General features: G+C 40.8%; 1 long non-coding RNA gene across 2 annotated transcripts; it reads left to right on the forward strand.

The window, feature by feature from the left end:
* The first annotated feature begins 9,658 nt into the window (after positions 1-9,658).
* LOC134470790 (uncharacterized) lies at positions 9,659-20,700 on the forward strand. 2 transcript variants are annotated; one of them, XR_010039954.1, is made up of 3 exons: positions 9,659-9,910; positions 18,130-18,202; positions 20,441-20,700. It is a non-coding gene; the product is annotated as an uncharacterized LOC134470790 (long non-coding RNA). The 2 variants fall into 2 exon arrangements; XR_010039953.1 differs by lacking the exon at positions 9,659-9,910 and having other exon boundaries at positions 17,873-18,202.
* The last annotated feature ends 1,048 nt before the right edge of the window (positions 20,701-21,748 follow it).

The raw sequence follows: 21,748 nt of genomic DNA on the forward strand, positions 1-21,748 counted from the left end.
ATTGGTGGTTGCGAATTCCCCTAGTTCCTCTTTATCTTGGAAGAATCTTGTTTCTCTATTAATTTTTAGAGATAATTTTTCAGGATATGTCAGTCTGGACTGGAGGTTACTTTCTTTCAGGGCTTGGAATACTTCGCTCCACGCTCTTCTCAATTTGATGGTTTGTGCCGAGCCATAATTCTGATAGGCTTTCTCTTGTAAGTAATCTGTTTCTTGTCCCTGACAGCTTTTAATATTCTATTGGATTTCTGGGATCTTGATTATTATATGCCTGGGTATAGTTATGTTTTTGTTGTAGGTGGCTGGAGTTCTGTATGCCTCATACATCTGAATATCATTTCCTTTTCCTATATTTGGGAAGTTTTTCTTAATTATTTCTGCAAGTAGCCTTTGTAGTTCCTTTGTTTGTCCCCTGATTCTTCATTCACATTCTTTATTCTTCAGTTGTATATCCTCTTGTCATCTCCAAGCCTTTGTATTATTACTGCTTGTTTTCTTGTTATTTTAAAGAAATTTTTCCTCTCATGATCCCACATTACAAACCTGTCCTCCAGTTTGGATAATCTATCCTTAGTTTCTTTCAAGCAGTTTTGTCAGCTTTCAATGAGTTTTTTTTTTTTTTTTTTGTCTTTTTCCTTTTTACCGGTACCAGGGATCGAACTCACGACTGCCTGCTTGCAAGGCAGGCGCTTATGCCGCTGAGCTAAATCCCCAGCCCCTTTCAATGAGTTTTTAATTTCCTGGTAATCTCTTTGAACCTGCTTTATGTATTCTATGTTTTCTTTATATTCTCCATCAAATGGCTCTTCCCTTTTTTATTCCTCCATTCTTCTATCTGTGTCTTCTTGAGAGGTGCTTAGCATTTCTTTTATTTTTCTATTTATATCTTGCTTTACTTGGTTAAATATTTCACTTTTGAACTCGTCTATGAGGTCCCGAAGATATTGCTTTATGTCCACTGGTGCCATGTCTGATATTGCATGTTTGTTGTTCTCAATCTCCTTTGCATTTACCTTTCCTGGATCAATGTTCTCAGGGTTGGGGGTTGGGGGCTCTTTCTTGTTGCTTCCTCTTCTCCTATTTTTTGTTCCTTTCATACAGGTGTATATAGGAGGCCCCAGTTTCTTTCTTTGTTGGTTACAGTTCGTATGAAGCATGCTGACTAGGTGCTCCTGCCCACTGCAGTGTACTATGGAGGTACGGCCCCTCCCTTCTGGGTCAGTTGACCTGCTGAGGGCTTCACTGCGTTAGGGTATGCTACCAGGTGTAGGGACCTGTTTTGGGCTAACCTATTGGATCTCAGCCCAGGGCGTGACCCAGGTCAAGCACACCCCACCAATCTCGCTTGAGAAGGGAGCAGCTGACTAAAGTCACCACTGCTCCTTTTTCTCGCCAGTCTTCCCAGCCCCAGAATGTCATCTGTTGGAGTCCCTTTTTCTGTGGACTGGTTTTATTCCCGTCTCTCACTGCAGGTTGATGCAGGCTCTCCACCAGCTCAGCTCTCTGTTCAGCTCACCAACCCCGAACCTCAGTGTGAGTGCGTCTCTAGTGAGTTGAAGTGGCGGGTTTTTGGTAGCTCAGTAAGTGTTAGCTGTGCGAGTTAAAGCACTGCAGCAGGAGCACTGAGCCTTTAGCTGTTCCAATAGTGGCACCAGGACTGTATGTTTAATTGGTTTCTCTTAGCTTTGTTTGATCGGGAGGACCCATCTCCCTCTGTTCGGGACTCGCCACGCTGTATTATTTTTGGAATCTAAGTTGACTATCTCAAGGAGCCTCTGTAGCCTGCTATTATCTATCTGCCATCTTTATTGTAACCCTATACTATTTTAGATTATAAAATATATACTATTTTATCTTCTAAAAGTAGATCTTCCTAATCTAAAAGGAAGTGTCTGAGATGAACGGGACATTTGTAGTCAAAACTACAAACACGAGAGAATGGAGAGGGACTGGCATTCAGGGACAATTGTCAGTGCCAATTGTGCAATTGAGGGAAGAGCTGAAGGGAAGGGAGATGGTTACCTCTAGGTAATAACATCATATATATTTAAAACATTTTTTGCTTCCCTATATTTTCTAAATTTTCTATCATTAGTATATATTATGTTTGCATTAAGGGGAAAACTAATGTAAAGATACATGTTGGAATTCCACCCCATGTTAGGTTGTGTTTGGTACTGGTGCCTGGGGGTGTCTGTGGACCCTGTTTTAGTCCAGTGGAGATATTTGTACTGTACTAAATTTTCTAACCTGAATGGGTTCTTCTCTCCACTAAATTTAGGCACCAAGGAAGATACCTGAGTTTCTACTTGGAAGAGGTATTTGCAGACTCATCCTTTGGAATTGTCTAAGCTTCTGCTTGCCCAGGCTCTCTCTTTGGGTCTTTTGTCCCGTGTAGCAGAAGTGTGACTATGCAGAACTTTGGACAGATGTGATCTGTGGGAGGCAAACATAAAATCGGTTTGAAATGCTCTTTTTTGCCAGTAGCAGCAGCTTTTCTTTCAACTACTACCCAGCAGAGCACTTCAACATATGGTACCAGCCTCCATCCTGCTATGAGTGCCCCAAGGACACTTAAATGTATAGAAAAGTAAAACATAGTCTGTGCCCTCAGGGAGCTCACGTCTCCTACAGGAAGCAGATGATACATAATTAATCAAAATATGGTGTGCTGTTTATTATGATAGAGGAGTACAGGGACATATTTTTTTTCTTTCCAGTCCCCCTTCTTGTAGTATGTATTAAGGCCACTATAACAGTAGGGGATATATATTCTCTTAGCATCATAATGCCTCAGGGATCAACTGGCAGGGAATTCATCTTGGCAGTGTGATAGATCTGCTGCTTTTTTTTTTAACAATCCACTCTGGGGGAGGCTAGGGTGAGTATCTCTTTCCTCCTCCAAGAACATGGGCTCCCTTCCCCACCACCTCACATCTGACATAATAGTGGAACAAAAGGAGATTCCAGATGGGTGACAAATATTGTACTAGAAACTGAGCCTAAGAATGCCAGGGGTTTGATTAAGCAGAGGATCCCAGAGGAAGGGAAAATACACAAAAATTCCAAGTGGGAGAGGCTTTCAGGTGGGACAATGCTTCATGGGAATTGAGAGGAAAATCCCTATATCCAGTGGAATAGCTTGTGGGCATTGGTTTAGGGTTATAAAAAGAATAAGAAACAATTCCTAGTCTTTATCCCCTTTGGAGTCTTCAGAGTTTTAAATTTACTGCCCAAATGTCAACTAAAGGACTTTTGTATAGTCTTCTGAATTTTGCTATCAGGGATTACTTGGCCATGCATATTTTTTAGGCTTTATAACCACACCCTGCTAGCTAAAGGACACAGATCTGTGGTCATAGACCTACAGTCAGTACTTTTAAACACATCCTGTATATGGAGCATTTATTGGGCACAAGGCACTTTCTTGTTTGCTGAAATTGTTAACAAAATGGACATCCTGTCCACTTAGAGGTGGTACTCTGTGGGGAGACTGTCTTCTAGGAGCATAAAAGAGAAAGTGATTATTAGTGCTTATGGGAGGAGGGGTCAGCAAGGCATTCTGATGAATACATGCTGGAGCTGGTTCTTGGAGGACAAGTAGGGCATTGCCAGGGGAGAAAGTAGTAGGGGGCACTGGGACAACAAAGGCTGGAGGGCATACCGTCAAGTGTGATCAGAGACTGGATGTGGCTGGGACCTGATGCAGTTGGTAATTGGCTATACATGAACCAAATTGAGTCCAAAATCATGTTTAGATGAATGAGCACAGAAGTTTTACAAATATGAATAGGAACAGTAATGGAGGGGCTTACCTCTTAGCTCAGCAGAGACTGTGCCACTTTTTCTCCCCTCACATGTGGCCCACTGGTTCATTTCTCATGGATACAAGAAGGCAGCTACTGCAGTAGACATAGTGACTTCTGAAGGAATTCAGTTTTGCAACCTGTCAGGTAGAATTATTCTTTTTTATTTTAAAATGTTTTTAAATAAAGTCTAACCTAGATCTAGCAAAAAGCACAAATCATAAGTGCATATGGTACAGTGAATTTTTATGCTCTGAACATAGCCATATACCCATTACTTTTATCAATAAGTGGATCATTGTTAGGACTCCTCAATATCTACCACAGCCCATTTTGGCCCCTGCAATCTCTAAAGCTATTTTTTCCTCTGTCTTGTTACACACAACCTCCTAGAACTTTGAGGTTACAGGTATGTGCTACTATGCCCAGGTGCTTATTTATTCATTTTAAAAACATGTATTTAAGTGAAGATTTATCATATCCCTGGCACTGTGTTAGGCTGTGAGGATACATCTGTAAAGGGATAGACAGAATTCTTGTCCTCATGGAGTTTATAGCCTAGTGGAAAGAGAAGTATTCGTTGCCAGGAGAAATTTTAGCATCAGATCTGGGTTCTTGTTTTCTGATTTCCATTCCAATCCTAACCCGTAAATGGATTTCCTTTAGGTCCTGTCCAATTTCTTTTTGGCCACAGTCTGCTAAGTCCCAGCTAATTTGACTGGCTTCCTTGGGGATTATTGATTGCTTGGACATCTGGATGCATTTAGATTCCAAAACTCCAATGTCACTCCTGGAGGTCAATTAGTGTGTGTACTGGATCTTTGCAGCATGATAATGTTTCCAGATTTCTGGTTTATCATTTCCATTTCTCTTGCTGAAGGCAGCTCCTGCAGAACCCTCATTAAATTCACACACCTTTTTGTTGAATAACCAAATCATTTTCTTTCTTAAGGAACAGCTATCATACTTCTATGATTCTGTTGTATTTGAATCACTGTATCCCTCTCTTGAGATTCTAAATATCAGGCTTCTCATAATACTCAGGCACAAAAAAATAATAACCCATTGGCAGAAGGGTTAGCTAGGCAGCAAAGACATCCTTTTATTTTGCATAAAAGTGGTTGTTGGAACTGTACCTAACTGGGAAGAGTTTGGGGAATCGTATAAAGTTCACTAAACTAGCCTAGTATTTATTTAACCACAAGTTGAGTAACATAGTAGTGATAGACATTTGTGCAGTAGCACGTTAATGAGGAAGTCATAGTTCCTGTCTTTATAAAATTTGGAGTTTATTGGTCTAGACAATGCGTCAACAAAATACACAATGCAATATATAAATGCTACCAGTGGGAAAGTCCAAAATGCTGTAAGACTGTATCCAACTACAGGGTAAAGAAAGCTTCCTTCAGGCTAAGTGAAAGACACTTCACTGAGACCTGGGGGAGGTATAAGAGTATGAGAAAGTGGGGAAAATCATTGCAAGTGAGGAAACAGCATATGCAAAGGCCTTGAAAAAGAGAACATGGTGAATTTTGGAGTATATGTGAGTTTAGTATAACTAGGTGAGGCATAAATGGAAGGTGGCGAGATCATGTTTCACCGGGAGGCAGGATCCAGATGAGCAGTGTAAGCATAGCAAGAAACTTGAACTTCTGATACTAGAGAAGGAAGCAGGATAAAGTTTAGAGCAGTAGGAGAAACATAACACGTTCAGTTTGGTGCTTTAAAAGTTTCACTCATTGCAGTTTGGCAGAAGTTATCTGTGATAATTTGGCAGGTGGGAGAGAGGTCAGAAGTGTCTGAAATTGATTTTGGAGTCTTTCTTGATGAACAATTTGTTGCTTTAGCAGTTACTCTTGCTGTTCTGTCCATATACCCTTAGTGTTCACCATTCTGGACACCATCAGTCCAAGGCGGAGCAGCTAGCACCCATGACCCTGCCACATGGCTTACTCCCGTAACTAGAGCCCAATCAGTGCTCAGAAGAGCTAGAGTCATGACGCTCTTTGGATTAACTCTCAACTCTTTGGATAGCTGATAGAACTAGAGGATAATGACCCCAACTTCTCTGTTCTCTCAGACAGAATCACTTGATTGCTTCAGTTTGGGGTTCTTGTATTGAAGCTAGGGTTTTTGCACTGAGTTGTGCCCCAACCCTTTTAAAATTTTTTATTTTGAGATAAGATCTCGTTAATTCGCTAAGCTGCATAGGTTTGACTTGAATTTAGAATCTTCCAACCCTCGCTTCCCAGCGTGCTGGGATTATAGGCATGCACTGCCACATTCCACCAGTAACACGCTTGCCAATATGATTCTTATTTGTCTATTTTGCACCAGCTCCTACTGTGTTGGATACTGTGACACACCGTCCAGGTGTTCCATCACTTGGGAGTTGGTATGAATCTTCAGAGTTGTCCCAAGCTTGACTGGGATGGGTAAACATTTACCTCACATGAACTGGCCACTGAATGTGGTTTTCCCAGAATGAGATGTGACCTTGGACAAGGCAGTCCTCTGTAGCTAAGGCAGTCCCTGTAGGAAACAAGAGTTAAAGGTCATCTGCTAAGAACTTTCCTGGCCACAAGGGCACTGAGTCCAGCAGCAGTGGGGCATCTTATGGGTGCCTCCCAGTAAGACAGGCAATGATAAGAAAGTAGCCAATGAGAACTCTGTTACACTGTGGGTAATCAGAACGATCCTATCTGGGACAACAGGGGAGCTGGAGTATTCATCTACCAGCTCCTATCAATTCTTAACTGAGAGATAATCCTGAGGTTCACTTCCTCTATGCCTCTACTTATGCTGGGGTCACCTCCCAAATGATCTACAGTATCTGCACGTAGGTCTAGCACCTCATTTGGGGAAAACCAAAATTCAGGAAACTGCTTATGTTCGTCAGCCTCACATAGCATGCTCTCTTTTCTTTTCTTTAGGGCTGGGATTTGAAATCAGAGCAAATAGTAGGCAAACACTCTGTCACTGAGCTACGTTCCCAGCCCTGCATTGCCTCTGTATTTTAGAAGACTACTCTACACATATTATTTTATGTATTGAAAATCTAGGTTTTGGGCTTAAAAGTTTATGCCTTTTGAGAATCATAATATGAAAATAAACAGTAAGAAATTAATTTTACTTATATAGATTTCAAAACAGAGTCCTTACAAAACTAGTTTAAGGCCTATTAAACTCACGTCGCTGGGTTGGACGGTGGGTGGACGAGACCCTCTTTGTATCTGCAGTTTCAGAAAAGACTTCAGTGTTGGGTTTGTGTGTGCTGGGGAGAAAGCACCTGGCCAGGACTGAATTTGGAAAGAGGTCTCGGCAGAGAGTCACCCTCTTTTCTTTTCCTATGTACTCTGCAGGGCTGGTTTTTCATTCCCTGTCACAAATTTAGGAAGGCCCATCTGCCTGTTTGATTAATGAGCCCTCTCCGCAAAAGCAACAGAGATAAATGTCCTCTAGGAGCCGGCAGAGAGAAATGAAGAAATAGGATGGCTAATTTTCAGTCATTATTTTGGAGTCTGAACTCCTTCCCCGCATCAATTTAGCTATTATTTCAAAAACTAATTAATCTTCACTCAGGCAGCTCCAAGGGACCCGTGTTTAGATAATTAACAACCCGTGGATTATGAAAAGTCTCACTTGCAAATTTGGCTATAGCATTTGGGTAGAAGAACACTTTCAGTATTATTCTGTTTAAACCCTCTTCTATCCATCCTTCATTTCCTGACAATTAAGACCAAATAATTAACCACGATGGGTTTCTGCTTGCTTACTTGCTGTTCAAATAATGTTCTCCCTTCTTCTTTGTTCTTAGACCACCTCCATCTGAGCATTTTTGACCAGTTTTCTAGATAATTGCATTGAACCAGGTAACAGTAGGCTTCATTTGCAATTAACATGTATCAAGAACATTTGGGTTTTTACTTGTGAGGCATGTGGGTAAATTCCAAAGCTGCATAGGGAAACCAGCTTGTAATTTTTCTTTGGCTCTCAAAGACTACAACATCAGGTATAACTCTATTTGTAAAATTTTTTCTCTGCCAAGAGTAAGAATTTATGCTCGAGATTAAAGACAATTTTGTGACAGAAAGGTCGAGACACCCTAGAACACACTGGCAAAAGAAATGAGAATTTCTGTGAAGTCTCAAAATCACCCCTTTCTGGAAGTGATTCATTTGTTCAACAAATTGGGTGCCTTCTGTGTTCTAGGAACTATGGAAATTTCTAGAAACACATTGGCAAGGAAAGTTAATGAATATTCCTGTCCTCCTTAGAATTTAAGCAAGGAGGTTAGACATTAAGGAAATAATCCTCCAGGTTACACACACACACACACACACACACACACACACACACACACACACACACGCTTTAGATGCAGCAGACTGGTGTGTTGAGAACGGTGACAGTATGAGGGAAGGGAGGCTTCCTGGGCAAGGAGAATTTGAATTGAGATCAGAGGATGAGTGTAACCTACGGCAGAGAGAGCATTGTGTCCAGAAAAACAGCATGTACAAACACTCTTAGGTTTTCAAGGAGCCTGGGTAGATGGAAGTCTGGAAAATACCCAAATAGATTTGGAATGCAGAAAATAAGGGGGAGAGAATGGTATTGTGCTTACTTTTATAGTTTATGTATGGATTTCCCCTAATTTTAAAATGAATATGCAAAGTGCATGGAACTGTAGGACATTATGTTAAGTGAAATAAGCCAAGAAAAGAAAGACAAAAACAGCATGTTCTCATTGATAAGTGGAAAATTAAAAAAAAACTTTTTTTTCATGAAGAAGAGGATACTAAGAGGATAGGAAAGGGAGAAGGCAGCGGGGATAGTGTGAGGTTGGCTGACGAATACAGAACTACATTTAGATTGGAGAACTAAGTTCTAGAGCTCTATAGCACAGGAGCGTAACTATAGTTTACAACAAGCTGTTGTGTATCTTATGGAGAATGAAAAAGAGACAGGTTGGAATGTGCTAAATGAAAGATAAGGAGATGCAGGTCTTAATTACAGTACCTTGATTTGGTCATCACACATTGTATATATGGATTGAATTATCACATTGTTCCCCATAAATACTAGCGTCAAAAAGAAAAACAAAAATAAATTTATTAAATTAATACTCAGCAAATTAAAAACTACACAAGTAGGAGAAAAGTGGAATAATGTTGCAAAATTCAACTACATAGCCCTGTCTCTGGAATTTCAGGATCACAGCCCTCTAAAAATATCCCGAGGTCCAGTGTCCGGGAAAAGTCATGCAGCTAATTAATGGCAAATATCTGACCAGGAGTGTGCATATGATTGGTGGAATGCGTGAAGATTTTAGGCTGTGTTTCTAAAAGTCTTTTCTATTTGGATAGGCAGTTTTAAATTAAATGATTAGGAGCAACATAACCAGGCTGGCAAACTTTTATCTTTTGGATCCTGTTGCTTTGAATGAGGAAAAAGTGAGCTGGTTTAAAATAAATAAAGTTTAATGAGTAATAGTAAGTTGAAGTACAACTATCATAAGTATCACAGATCAATTAAGTAGATGGGAAATCTGTGTGCCACCTTCTCACAGGTGACCCCTCTGCCCAGAGTAGTTGATGGTAAATTACTAGGGACAAGAGGTTTCCCTGATAGCCTTAGCAATCTTCTGGGTATTTCTGATGTGAAAATCATCAAGCTTTTTCTCCTCATTCGTTCTCCGTATTTCCCCCACAAGAAATTTTCCCTTTATTTCTTCTCACTTTAAATTCTAGGGTAAGAAATTAAAAGGCTACTGACTTCATATAATCTGAAAAATAATGATGATGAATAGAACTTGGGTTATGGCAGGCAAGCGATTTGTGAGTGGTCTATCACACTGCTGAGAGCCTGGGCAGTTAATGAGTATGAACTTTGGAAGTAGATTAAGACACTCAAAGATAAACCCTTTAGCAGGAAGATTATCCTTATTAAGATTATGCTTATTGAGCCCGTAATTTATTTGGTGCTCTCTTTTTCCTGTAGATTGATTCTCTAGGGAAGTTGGCTGCCCCTCCTCCTGAGCCCACAGGATGAGCTGGAGGGTGGTGTGGAAGGCCAGCACAGGAACAGTTCTTGCTGACCAGGAGGTATGAGTTTCTGCTTCTGAGATTTCCTTCTGGGAACAGGGGTGGAACAGTGAACCCACTGAGACAGTTTTAGCATCTGGTGCTCACAATACTTCTGGGGACCCAAAAAATATTTCCACATCTTGAAACTTTGAAGAACAGCCAGGATTATATTTCTTTCTACCGTCACAGTCGTAAATTTAAGCTGTTTATTTTTAACTGATAACATGAATACTTTTTAAATGAAGGGATGCATGAAAGTAAAAATTTCTAAAACCCATAAAAGTCATAATATGGCCTTGGTGTGGTGGGCATCTGGTATTTTTTATCGGCTCACAATATATTCCCTAATCTTCCCGTCTCAGAACCTCAGTTTTTTTCTGTAGTGAGTCATTCTTTCGATCTTCTGGGTGTTGTGAATTTTACACAGGATTTTGTGAAAATTCCATCGCCAGGAACATCCATGTGACTTACATCCAGCCAATCAGAAACAGGCATCTGTTATCCTCTGTGATTGGGTCAGGATGAGGAAGTCCTCTGAGTGAGGCCAGTCAGAATGAGTATGACTTACCTCTGAGACTTTTCTAAGAGTTATGGGAAGTAAAGAATAGTGTGTAGGTCTGGAGCTGTCAACATCTCTGCTAATACAGGAAAGAGTTTCAGAAAGAAACTAAAAGCAGAATAGTGCCTGAATTTCAAGCAGTAGGGCTTTGGGAACTTTGACTTTTGATTTTGAGTAACTTCCTATACCAGGCATTCTCAGGAGGGAATCTGATGGGTTCATCTTTAGTCAACTGTCTAGTGTTGGTCTGATAAGCCATGCCTAACAGTTTGGGAGTGGGGCAGAATAAAGTTGTACAAACAGGGTTGTCAAGATTCAGTGCTGCCTGGGAGTCTGACACTGGTCACAAGACGTTTAATGTCATTTATTGGGCAGAGAGGATTTTTGTTAGATTGGGTAGCTGTAGAATGTCAGGTAACATGGCTTGGCTTCTGACTCTGAGCAGGAGACTTCAAAAGCTTTGATTTAATTCAGAATTTCTCAAACTGTGCTCAGGGGATACTAACGTTAATGGGAATATTTGAAATGATTTTATGGTAAAGTATGTTTAGGAAATGATGGCTTGAACAGTAGCTTGCAGATTTTTTTCTTACTTCTTTCAAGTCTGACTAGATCTTTAGTATATTTGTGTGCTTTATAGAATGCCACAGGAGAGGGACACAGAAAGGTCAATATTGTTCAAACTCATGTGACCACCGAACTAAAAATGTCAAGGAACTGGCAGGTTTGAAGAAAGCTTCTAGTTTTGAAGAATATCATTTAAGAAATGCCGATGGAGTTTATTACACTGAGAACATTACAAGGCATAAAAGAAAAATGTTTTAAAATCTAAAATGTTAAAAACGTCCCTTTTCTTAAGGATGCATCTAGGACATGAGACTTTAACAAGTTCACAGTTTTTCCTATTAAGGAATTAAATTTTTTTAGTGGTTTAAAACAGTGACCATTTTATTGTTGTTCTTGAGTTGGTGGTTGACTGGCAGCTCTGCACCAGGTGGGGTGAGTGGTTCTGAATGGGCTCACTCTCCCCGTCGGGTGGTTGCTAAGTTGGTTGTTCTATGGGATGCCAGCTGTACAGCTCTTCTCTACTCCATATGGTCTCTCTCCCTCAGGGTATCACACATGATCATCTGAGGGTAGCCAATGAGAGGACATCTCACTGGTCAAAGCAAATTATGGGGCCAAGCCTGGAGTCAGTATAAGAGCCCCTTTCCCCAAGCATACTTGATTCACAAGGATCATAACTATACTACAGTATGGGAGACTCTTTGTTACTTCTATAAGAGATTGAGATACCAACACCATCAATATTAAAATAAACAAGAAAGCTTTCATATTTATTCTTGTTCCAGGAATTGTGCTAAGGTGTTTATATTTTTTTGTCTCATTTAATATTCATCATGGTATAAGGAGGTAGGTACTACTTTTAGCCCTGAAATATAGCTCAGAAAACTGAGGCACAGAGTGGTAAAAGAACTTGAATGAGGTAAAAGTAGCCCTGAATCTAGACAGTGTGGCTCAAAGCCCTTCTCTTGACCATATCCGAAGATAATTTATGTGTGACATTACACAAATCTTTTACTGACCTGTGAACTGAAGGCTTTAGACAGGAGCTATTAAAACCATTCAGCTTTCTCGAGATTTTCTAAGATTTCATGATTTGATATCACGGACCCACACTTTGAGAAAAGTGGTCATTGATAAGTAATTTCCTTGTCTTAAAGACTTGGAGGAGACGGAAAGTAGAAGTGGGTAACTTCAGACAGCTACGTGTAAACAGAAGCAGCAGGCCCACACGAAGATCTCACTGCCACATGGTGACATACCAGCGAGTGAGGAGAACCTGTAAAGAGCTCTGAAGGAGTGCCTGTTAATTGCCAGTCTGAATTTAGCTGGGCTCTGAGACGCCCAGACAGACATCAGTGCTGCCCCAGAAATCTGGGCTTCTTCCCTGGAGTGCAGCAAATTGTGTGCTGTCAGATGAACACCTCACCGGTTTCCCATTCATCAGCTGGATGAGGTGGGCCTTGACTCGCCTCTCATTCTTTCTGTCTCAGCTGTGCCCACCCCAGCCAGACATCATGTGCCAGAATTAATGCTTCCTTCAAAAATAAGAGGACAAAGCAAGGCTCGTGAATGGAGGAGACAAGGTCAAGGAATGCCCGTGGATCACTTTACACTTTTCATCTTATGAGATCCTCACATGGACCCTGAGAGATGAGTAATAACGAAAAACAACTAAAACACATTGAACACACACTATTGCTTCTGGCATACGGGTGGAGGCTTTAGTTAGGTACATGATTTTATCTCATTATTTCATTGAAATTCATACGGCTAGAATGACTGTATTCAGGCTTACCTGGGACAGTCCTGATTTACATTTGCTATTTTCTATTTTGGTTGTATCGTTTAATAGCACTTTATGTCATCTTCATAGGAGTGCTGTTGCCATGGTCAGATTGGCTGGATTGAATTATGACACTGCCACTTAGAGTTATATATTGCTTGTTTCAGTTTCTCCCCATGACGTGGGGCTCAAAATATAGGGATTTATGATAATCTAAGTTATGTTTTACCTAATCTAGGAACATAATAGTCCATGTAGCATCAATGTAACTATAGAATTGTGGTGAAATGATATACAAATAGATGTATACATACATTCAGTATCTGTGTCTTAGCAGAAGTGTTTAAAAATGTGGTAGCTTACTGCCCTTCTATTTTCCATCTGTAAATTGACAAAAATAATAGTGTACATCTATGGTACATATCAGGTACTCAGTAAATGGTTATTATCATTAATCTGGCCCAATAGAAACATTGTTTACCGAGATCCTCTGAAGACTGCTACATTTCAGGTAAAAGACGTGGTTTCCTCTATCCACTAAGTCTGTTTTTTGTTCATTTATCATTTTTTAGATTTTGTTTTTCTAGGTAATAATGTCAAGAACAGGCAATGCTATACCCTGGATCTTGGAAACAGTCCTAGAGAGATTGACGGTGCCTTGCCCTCACAGGCACTCTCCAAGGTCCTGATGGGTCATCTCATTTTGTAAGGAGAAGGGCATTTTGAGACACCTGGGTGCACTTTGTGGCAGACAAATAGAGGGTTTTTGCTCAATGAGTATCATGGCCCTGCAATTGAAAAAAAAATGAGCTGAAATATTAATAGGTCTTACCAACTGCTAGGTGATTATAGAGTCGAAAACGCACAGGAAGCCTCTGGGACAGAATTGCTATGTCCAGAATGAAGCAACAGGAAAAAGAAAGGCTGCGGGCTAGGAGGAGTGGCTGCCCAAACTGAGTAAGGCAACTACAGTATTTGAGGGTCAGAACCACATATTTTCTGCTTTAGATGAATTTTGTTCCTTAGTATTATCAATAAACCACTTAGACCTATGATGAAGTTTTAGTAAAACGATGGTTACAGGGAAAATTGTGAAGCAGAAATGGTTTGGTTCCAGTATTCTACTCACCTCATCCTTCATGTCGTCCTTACAACATGAATGAATGAGCACACTCCCACACAGCCTTGGAACCTACTCTCCACATCTATTTGCTATAGCTCTATCTTTGTGGGAGGACCTGTGGAGGTAGGGATACACTGAGCTTCAGGTTAAACTCATGCACAGAGCTTATAAGTAATAGTCATGGGGTAAGTGATTACTGGTGTTGATTCACAGAGTGGATCAGGAATGCCAAGGCCAATGCATCTTCTTTTCTTTTTCTTATGCAATATCTGGTTTAGCCTCAGCCATGTTCTATGAGTTTAAGGCAGAGAGACATGAGATAGAAAAAAGGCATTACCTTGCGTGTTCCATCTTTTCCTTTCAGAAATTCAAGTGCTTTCCTAAGGCCATCCCTTCAGTAGAATATTGCTTATATTCATTGGCCATTGGTCACATGACTATTCCTAGCTTCAAGATAGGCTCAGAAGGGAGAACAAGTTCATCACCCAATAACATCCAGTTGGTTGAGAAATCAACCAATAGCAAATGTTGGCAGGGCTGTGGAGAAAAAGGAATCCTTCTTCTTTGTCAGTGGGAGTGTGGACTGGTGCAGCTACTGTGGAAATCAGTGTGGAGAGTCCTCAGAAAACTAAAACTAGAGGGTTCCATTTGATCCAGATATTCCCCTTCTTGGTAAGAAAGAATCTTCCTGAAAGAATTAAAAGCATCATACTACAGTGATGTATGCACACGCAGGTTTATAGGAGTTTGTAATAGTTAAACAATGGAAACAGCTCAAAAGATCATCAACCAATGAACTGATTAGGGAGACGTGGTTTTTAAAAATACAACAGGGTACTGCCTTGCCATAAAGAAGAATAAGCTTGAGACAGTTCTAGGTAAGTGGGTGCACCACACTCTTAAGTGAAATAAATCAGACACATATGAGAAATCAAAAGGATAAATAAGGGCCAAAATGTATAATAAATACGGTGAAGTAGAAAGAATACTTAAATGGAAAGAGACACAAGGGAGAAGGAAGGAGGAAAGGAAAGAAGGGAAAAATAAAAATACAATAGATGAAAAAAATGGGAACAAAGATTTCATAAATAAGGAGAGAAAGAGGGGTTGAAGGGAGGGGAGGGGAATGGGAAAAAAGAAGCAAGAGATATCAGGTAAAGGTACATGATATAAAAATCATGTACAAATGATATACAAAATCATGTGCACATTCCCTGTGATGAATGTAATCATTGATGTATTTAAAAAGAATACAAAATACCCTAAATTATGCAGTGATACCCTGTTGCAGAAAAACCAAAACATTGTCACGATAAACTGAGACAAGCATGGCCTATTGTCTGGAGTTTGCCTTTACTTTCTAGGTAAAATTTCAGTTCTATTATTAAGAAAGGAAAAGAATAAATATTGGGGAGGCAATTAACAGTAACTGCCACAGTCCTTTCTCTTTACAATCAAAGCTTGTAGCCTTTGAAAAGTAAGTATTATTATTATTATTATTCTACCTTAACAGCCTTCAACTATTTGTATATCTGCTTAGAAAGTGTTTAATTGAATAAATGACTGGGCATATTTCTGCTGAATTATCAAATAGGCCAAGAAGCAGCCTCATTTTCTCTTAATAATTTTTGGTTTAAGGCTAGGATTTTTAATGAAAATACACCTTAATCTGCAGGCATGATTTCAATATGAGAATTTCACCTAACAGGAGAACAAGGACAAATCTAACTTTTCATAGAGTATTGGATTGTGAAGTATTGTTTGGTTAAGACTTTTGTTGCCTTTAGTTTTGCAAGCAGAATCCTAGCATGTGAGCCCTGATTGAAGTCTTTGGAAATCACAATCAATACGTAGAATTTATTGAAATCTTTTTCTCTGATAGACACTCTACTAGGGCTTTAAAATTATCACCTCATCCAGTCATTATGACAAATCTATGGTGTAAATATAACTCCTAATATTATAGAGATAGAATTAAGACCCAGAGAGATTGAGTAACACACATGAATTCACACATATTGCAAATGAAGTAGCTTACATTCAAATCCAGACTGCCTGATTCCAGTGTATGCTCATATTCCTTAGACAAGACAGCTTTTCTAATAATCATAGTTATTCTTGATGGAGAATATGCAAAACAAGCAATTACGTAGAATGCACTTATATAAGCATGTTACATTTGCTGATTTGATTCTCACAACAACCCTAGGAAGCAACTTGTTTTCCCTTCCTTTTATAGGTAGAGAAACAAAAGCACAGAGAACTTAAGTAACTTGCCTTGTCGATTATAGAGCCTGCATAAGGAGAACTGAGGTTTTTCTGGGTCCTGAGCTCAGCGTCTTTTCTTGTGTTGTTCTGTCTTTTGAGATTAGTTCTTTTCAAATCTCTCATTCTAGAGATGAGATTCAAGGGAAACACGATGAAGAAAAGCTCATTGAGAGTGATTAGATGTTAGGAAGTTTGTGAGTTAAGTACTGTTAATTCCTTTTTATCATATTAGGATAATGTGAAAAGATGCTATAATTAAGAGACCTTAGCGGTTTCAAAAGAAGGCTTATTTCTTGTGTAACTGACAGAGTTTGGTGGTCTAAACTGGCTTCATAAATTTGAATTCATAACAGGTGTTCCATTTGTAATTTCCTAGCCAACAGAGAAGAGGAAGGAAATGTAGAGAACAAACTTGCTTTATATGGGTCAATGTGTAAATGACATATAACATATAACACATAACATGCAGTTTCTCCAGCTTACATGTCATTGGTCAAAATGTGGCAAAGTGGCACCTGCAAGGCTTTTCCAAACTGTGAGACAGTCGGGGAAATGTCTATATAGTTGGCCACATACAATGGAAAAGGAAAGTGAAGATAATATTAGATAATCAGCAGTCTCACATCACAGATAAAGAAGTAGAGGTTGTGAGGGGTTATGATTTGCTCATTGCCACATAGTTAGTGGCGAACAAGGAACATGCACATTCTTGAAGAGGGGTAGATTAGAAGTACCAGGACGTGGAGCAGTGGCCTGGGCAATCCAGACAGCGGTGCAGAGAACTCACATTGTCAAGCTCTTGAGCGGCAACAAATAGTCACATGGAAAGAATGAGGTACTTACAAGAGAGAGTCTTAGAGGCTGGAGAAATGAGCAGCTGGGTACTCATGCGGGAATGAATGGTGTGATGGGAGGCGTGGACAGGAAGCAGGGCTGTGGGACTGCTGGACTCCAGGGGTTGTGGTTTTCACACAGATAGAAGTGGTACCTCCGCAGTTAAGTAGCAGTCCTCTTCCAGGGAGGTTCTTCTGTAGTTCTGTTGCAGACTGGACCCATTGGAGAAGCGGATTGTACATGGGGGATTGGTAAGCAGCAGGCTTGCGAGGATGAACATTTGGAATCAATATCTACAGGAAAGAAGCAGGACTGACCATATTGCCAACTGCAATATGATCACAGATGAAAACTCTGCCAATGTTATGGGGGAAGTGTGGTCATTCTGAAGACAGCATAATCTTTTAAACTTGTTTCTAAAGTTGTCTCAGTCTTGTGACTGAGACAGTAATTGACTGTAGGCTGATCAGGGAATGGGGCATGCACTGGGTGTGACCTTGGGGAAAGGGACGTATGTTGGGAGAGACCTCGGATGAGGTAGTTCACTTCAGCTGAGGCAAGGAGGGGCTGGTTGCACAGGGTTGCCCCCTGAAATTGCTTTAGCAATTGCATAATGAGTGTTTTATTTTGAAAAGGGGTCTTAGTAGTACCTCACAGCATCCTCTTCCTCCTTCAGTCAATGAACTGACTTCCATGTATCTCAGAGACTTTGGACTCTTTTAGAGCTTCTTTTATTCAATCTCAAATATCTTTGGATTGAGGAGGAGGAGGTGTGTACAGCTTATATTTCATTATTATTTAATTGATAGTTTGTTTATCATTTAGGCACTGCTGAGGGTCAGTTGCTAGAAGCAGAGAACAGTAATGCAACAGATAACACCAAACTAGAATGGAATGAGCCAAAGGGGAGCCTCTGTCATGGTTTATGTCTGTGGCCCCCAGGCCTCATGAGTTTAAATTGTGCATTTGTTATTCGTTCATTGTCTCGTGCTTGGATTGATGGTGTCAGTGCTCCACCCACGAAGGGGTGGAGCCAGGATGTGATGTAATGGCAGGAAGAAGGTGTGTCTTGCTCTTTGCTGGTTTCTGATTGCTGTTTGCAGCCGCCACGTTTGAGCCCAGCCATGTCCGCCTGCCTTGGAGCCAACTGAGTGTGGACTGAAACCTCCGAAAACTGTAAGAAATAAACCTTTCCTTTCCCAACTTTGGGCTTCAGGTATTTTGTCTCAGCAATGAGTAAAAAGTAACTAAGACAGCCTCCCAGGAGCACAAGGAAAGCTGGGAGTGGGGGCAAAGCTAAGCTCCTCTTTTCTTCCCCCAAATCGAGGCAGATTCTTCCTGGGACAGAGAGCAGTGGGGAGGTAAAGTTCTGCAGGGCTCTGAAGTCAGACTTGTCAACATCACAATTTTGCCCAAAATGAAACCTACCTGAGATACTCCCTTTTCCTTCTGTTTGAATTTCTAATTTTCTCTTCACCAAGATGGCCGTCTTTCAAATGAAAGAAAGATCACAGTTTGATCTGATTCCGAGTTTGATTTTTCCCCCTCCCTCAGCATAACAGCTCACACATCCGAGGGCTGTAGCTAAAAAGTGATTTTTAAAGACTTCTCATTGGCAAAGAAATCAATTGAAAGAACTCTTTCCTTTCAGCCTCCTTTCTAGTCTGCCTTTAATTTTTCTCTCTCTCCAATCTCCTGCTAGGAAAGTTTTGTCTGAGGCCATCTAACGCACTTTGTCAGAAACTTGCCTTGTTAAGGATTGGGGTCCTGCTGGGTGAACTGAGGAGGTGGTGCGATTTCCCCACAGTCTTGGCAATTAACTCAGTTCGAGAAAAAGGTGGAATCAAAGGCTTTTACCAGGGAGACAGAATCCCAAGGCAAAGTCATCTGTCAAGGACGGGGTTCCTGCTAAAACAAACTTCACGGCAGCCTCGAGGGAACAAGACTGCAGGAGGGATGGTGGCAAGGCTCTGGTAAGGGACAGATCAGATAAGAACTGACCTTTTAAAGAAAATAGGGGAGAAAGGGCTCCTCTGTCCTGTGTGCTTTGCACCCCAAGCTGTGCTCTGCCTCTCAGTGGCTGCGTCATCTCAGGGGAATTAGGTGACATGTCTGAGCCTCAGTTCCCTTCCCTGCATTTTTTGCAGTGAAGAATTTGGCAAAGGACACAGCCAGTGTAAATTAAAGAGCCTTAGTCATAAAGTGTCTGGGACAGAAACACAAAGTTCTCAGAAACTGAAGCAGCTCTAGTGACTGTCTTTTCTCTCCTTTTGTCACTCCTTGTCTTTATTTTGGGGCTGTTTTATTAGCCTGCTTCACTCCCACTCACCCCTCTGTGCTTCCTACAGCCTCATCTCTAACTCACAGTTTCTGCCCATCTAAATACCAGCTCTCCTAAGACTTGTAAGGCTGTACCAACCTTACTCTGCTTTAGATTTTCAGCTTTCCTTCTCACAAAGCAGAAACTTAAATTTTTGAGGTACATTTCAGAGAGAGAGAGAGAGAGAGAGAGAGAGAGAGAGAGAGAGAGAATGAATGTAATTGGTTCAGCTCAAATTTGTGTACTAAGCCTGTGGATTGGTTGACTTTAGTTCAGTTGATTAAACTTTAACCAATTAGACATCCGTGGAAAGGAAGGCTCACATCTAGTGCTTCACAGAGGGCTCCATTCCTTAAAACTCCCCAGTCATAGGGGCAGGACCTTGAAGTGTCTGTTAGCTAATTCTTACTAGTGAGTGAATAAAATACCAACATGGTTTAAGCCCTAAGACAGTCCTGCAGTAGCAACAAAGAACATTGACTTTGGGATCAAAATGTGATTACAAATCTTGATGCCAACTCATTTGCTTAAGTTCTCTTCAGCTCACTTTCCTGGGCCTCCATCTTTAGCTTCCTAAATTAAGGGTTGAACTTGATCCCAGTGTCTGTGATATTCTGTTGACTTGCCTCCACCTACCCTTTCCAAGAACCACTTATAGGTGTCAACAAGATAAACAGGTAAATCTGTGCAAAGAAGCAGATTCACACAGAGAATCTAAACTTGCTAGAATATGGGCATAAAATCAATGCAGTATCTTTTGAGGCTCTCAGCTTGGTTTTGTAACTCTGACTTGATTAAGGCTGTTTGGGAAAGGTAGCTAATTTAGGTGGAATGCTTTCCTTGGAAAGTAGTTAGTAGGGGGGAAGTAGCTAACTATGGAGGATTATAATTTCAAAAGATGACCAGAATGTCTCCAACTGCACATGTGTCTCTAGAGCCTTACTGTTCCCCCATCGAAAGTCTATTTCCCTTCCCCTTGTACTTGGATGGACTTTTGAAATTCTCTTGAGCAACAGACTATCATCAAAGTGATGCCATATGCCATCCTAGCCTAATTCATAAATATGCTATGCACTTCCTCTCTGTTCTTGTAGGTTGTTTACTTTGAGGTTGAATCGACCATGCTGTGAAGAAGTCCAAGCACTGATCAACAGGCCCATGCTGGAAGAGAATCAAGACCCGCAACCTGTGGCTTAGATTGAGGTCCTGGTTTCAAACTGGTGATAATTCTCCTGCCATGTGTGTGAGCCTCCTGGGTGGCTTGTCTCACGTGATGGCTCCATGGGGCAGAGAATAGTCATTTCTGCCAGGCCCTGGTCAAACTGCAGATATATCAATAAAATGAATAAATGAGTTTTGGCCACTAAGTTCCTGATGTGGCTTGTTAGGCATAGATTGCATTGAAGAAACACTCTCATCAACTTTCTTAGTCCTGTGTGCAAGTGGGGAGTAAGGAGAGTTCGGGGCCAAGAAAAGAGAAGAAGAAACAGAAAGAGAGGTGTGTGAAAATACACTAGGGGAGTTTGTGGACTGTAAGAGGAAGTAGATACTCCAGTGACAATGGTGACTGCCCCCCATGCTCTAGACTGAGAGCTGAGAACTGCTGTTTTCTCTGACAGCTGAGTAAACTGCCATCTGGAAAGCCTAGTCTTCCCCGAGGTCACAAAGCCAGTATGTTGTAGAGCTTGTATTTGTCTTTGTGACATGTGATGCCAGACCAAAGTCATCTCTGACCAGAGACCTATTCTTGAAAGACAAAATCATTTCCATCAAAATTAAAGCCCCATTCAATCCCTTATGAGCTTAATAATTAAGTACTAATTACTAAGTAAATAATTTAGTACTAGCCATGTGTTAGTCACAATTCTAAATACTTTGCTTGTGTCATTTACTCCTCACCATAATCCTCATTTTTCAGATAAATGGCCTAAGCCCCTTCCCAAGGTCTCAGAGGCAGTAGAGGGTACCGCTGAGCCTGACACCAAACGTATACTCCTCCGAACTTCTGTTTTTTAATTTTAGGGGCAAAGATGGAAAGTTGAGAGGATGCAATGGGGGAAGGGTGGAAAGGGAAGAAAGAGGTAAAAAAGCATAAGATAGAGATAAGGTGGGGAACAGAAGGAGAGACGGAGGCAGGACTCTGTCGACACCACAGTAGGGCTGTCCTGGGGGGCAAAGTGTTATAATTCATCACATCACTGTAATGAAGTCATTAAGTTGTGGCCACAGGCGTGTGTTGGGGAGCTGCATGGATGGGTTGTCTCTGGAGTCTGAATTCCATAAAACTGTTCCTTTTCCAATAATATCATAGTGGAGAAGGAGAGTACATTGAAATGAAATACTGTGTAATTCATTTGTCTTCTTTACAGAGGAAATCTCCCTCTCATTTATCTGTAGGAAAG

This window comes from Cavia porcellus, unplaced genomic scaffold (genome assembly GCF_034190915.1).
Source record: "Cavia porcellus strain 051 isolate PalLab524CR breed Dunkin Hartley unplaced genomic scaffold, mCavPor4.1 scaffold_16, whole genome shotgun sequence".
Classification (NCBI taxonomy): domain Eukaryota; kingdom Metazoa; phylum Chordata; class Mammalia; order Rodentia; family Caviidae; genus Cavia; species Cavia porcellus.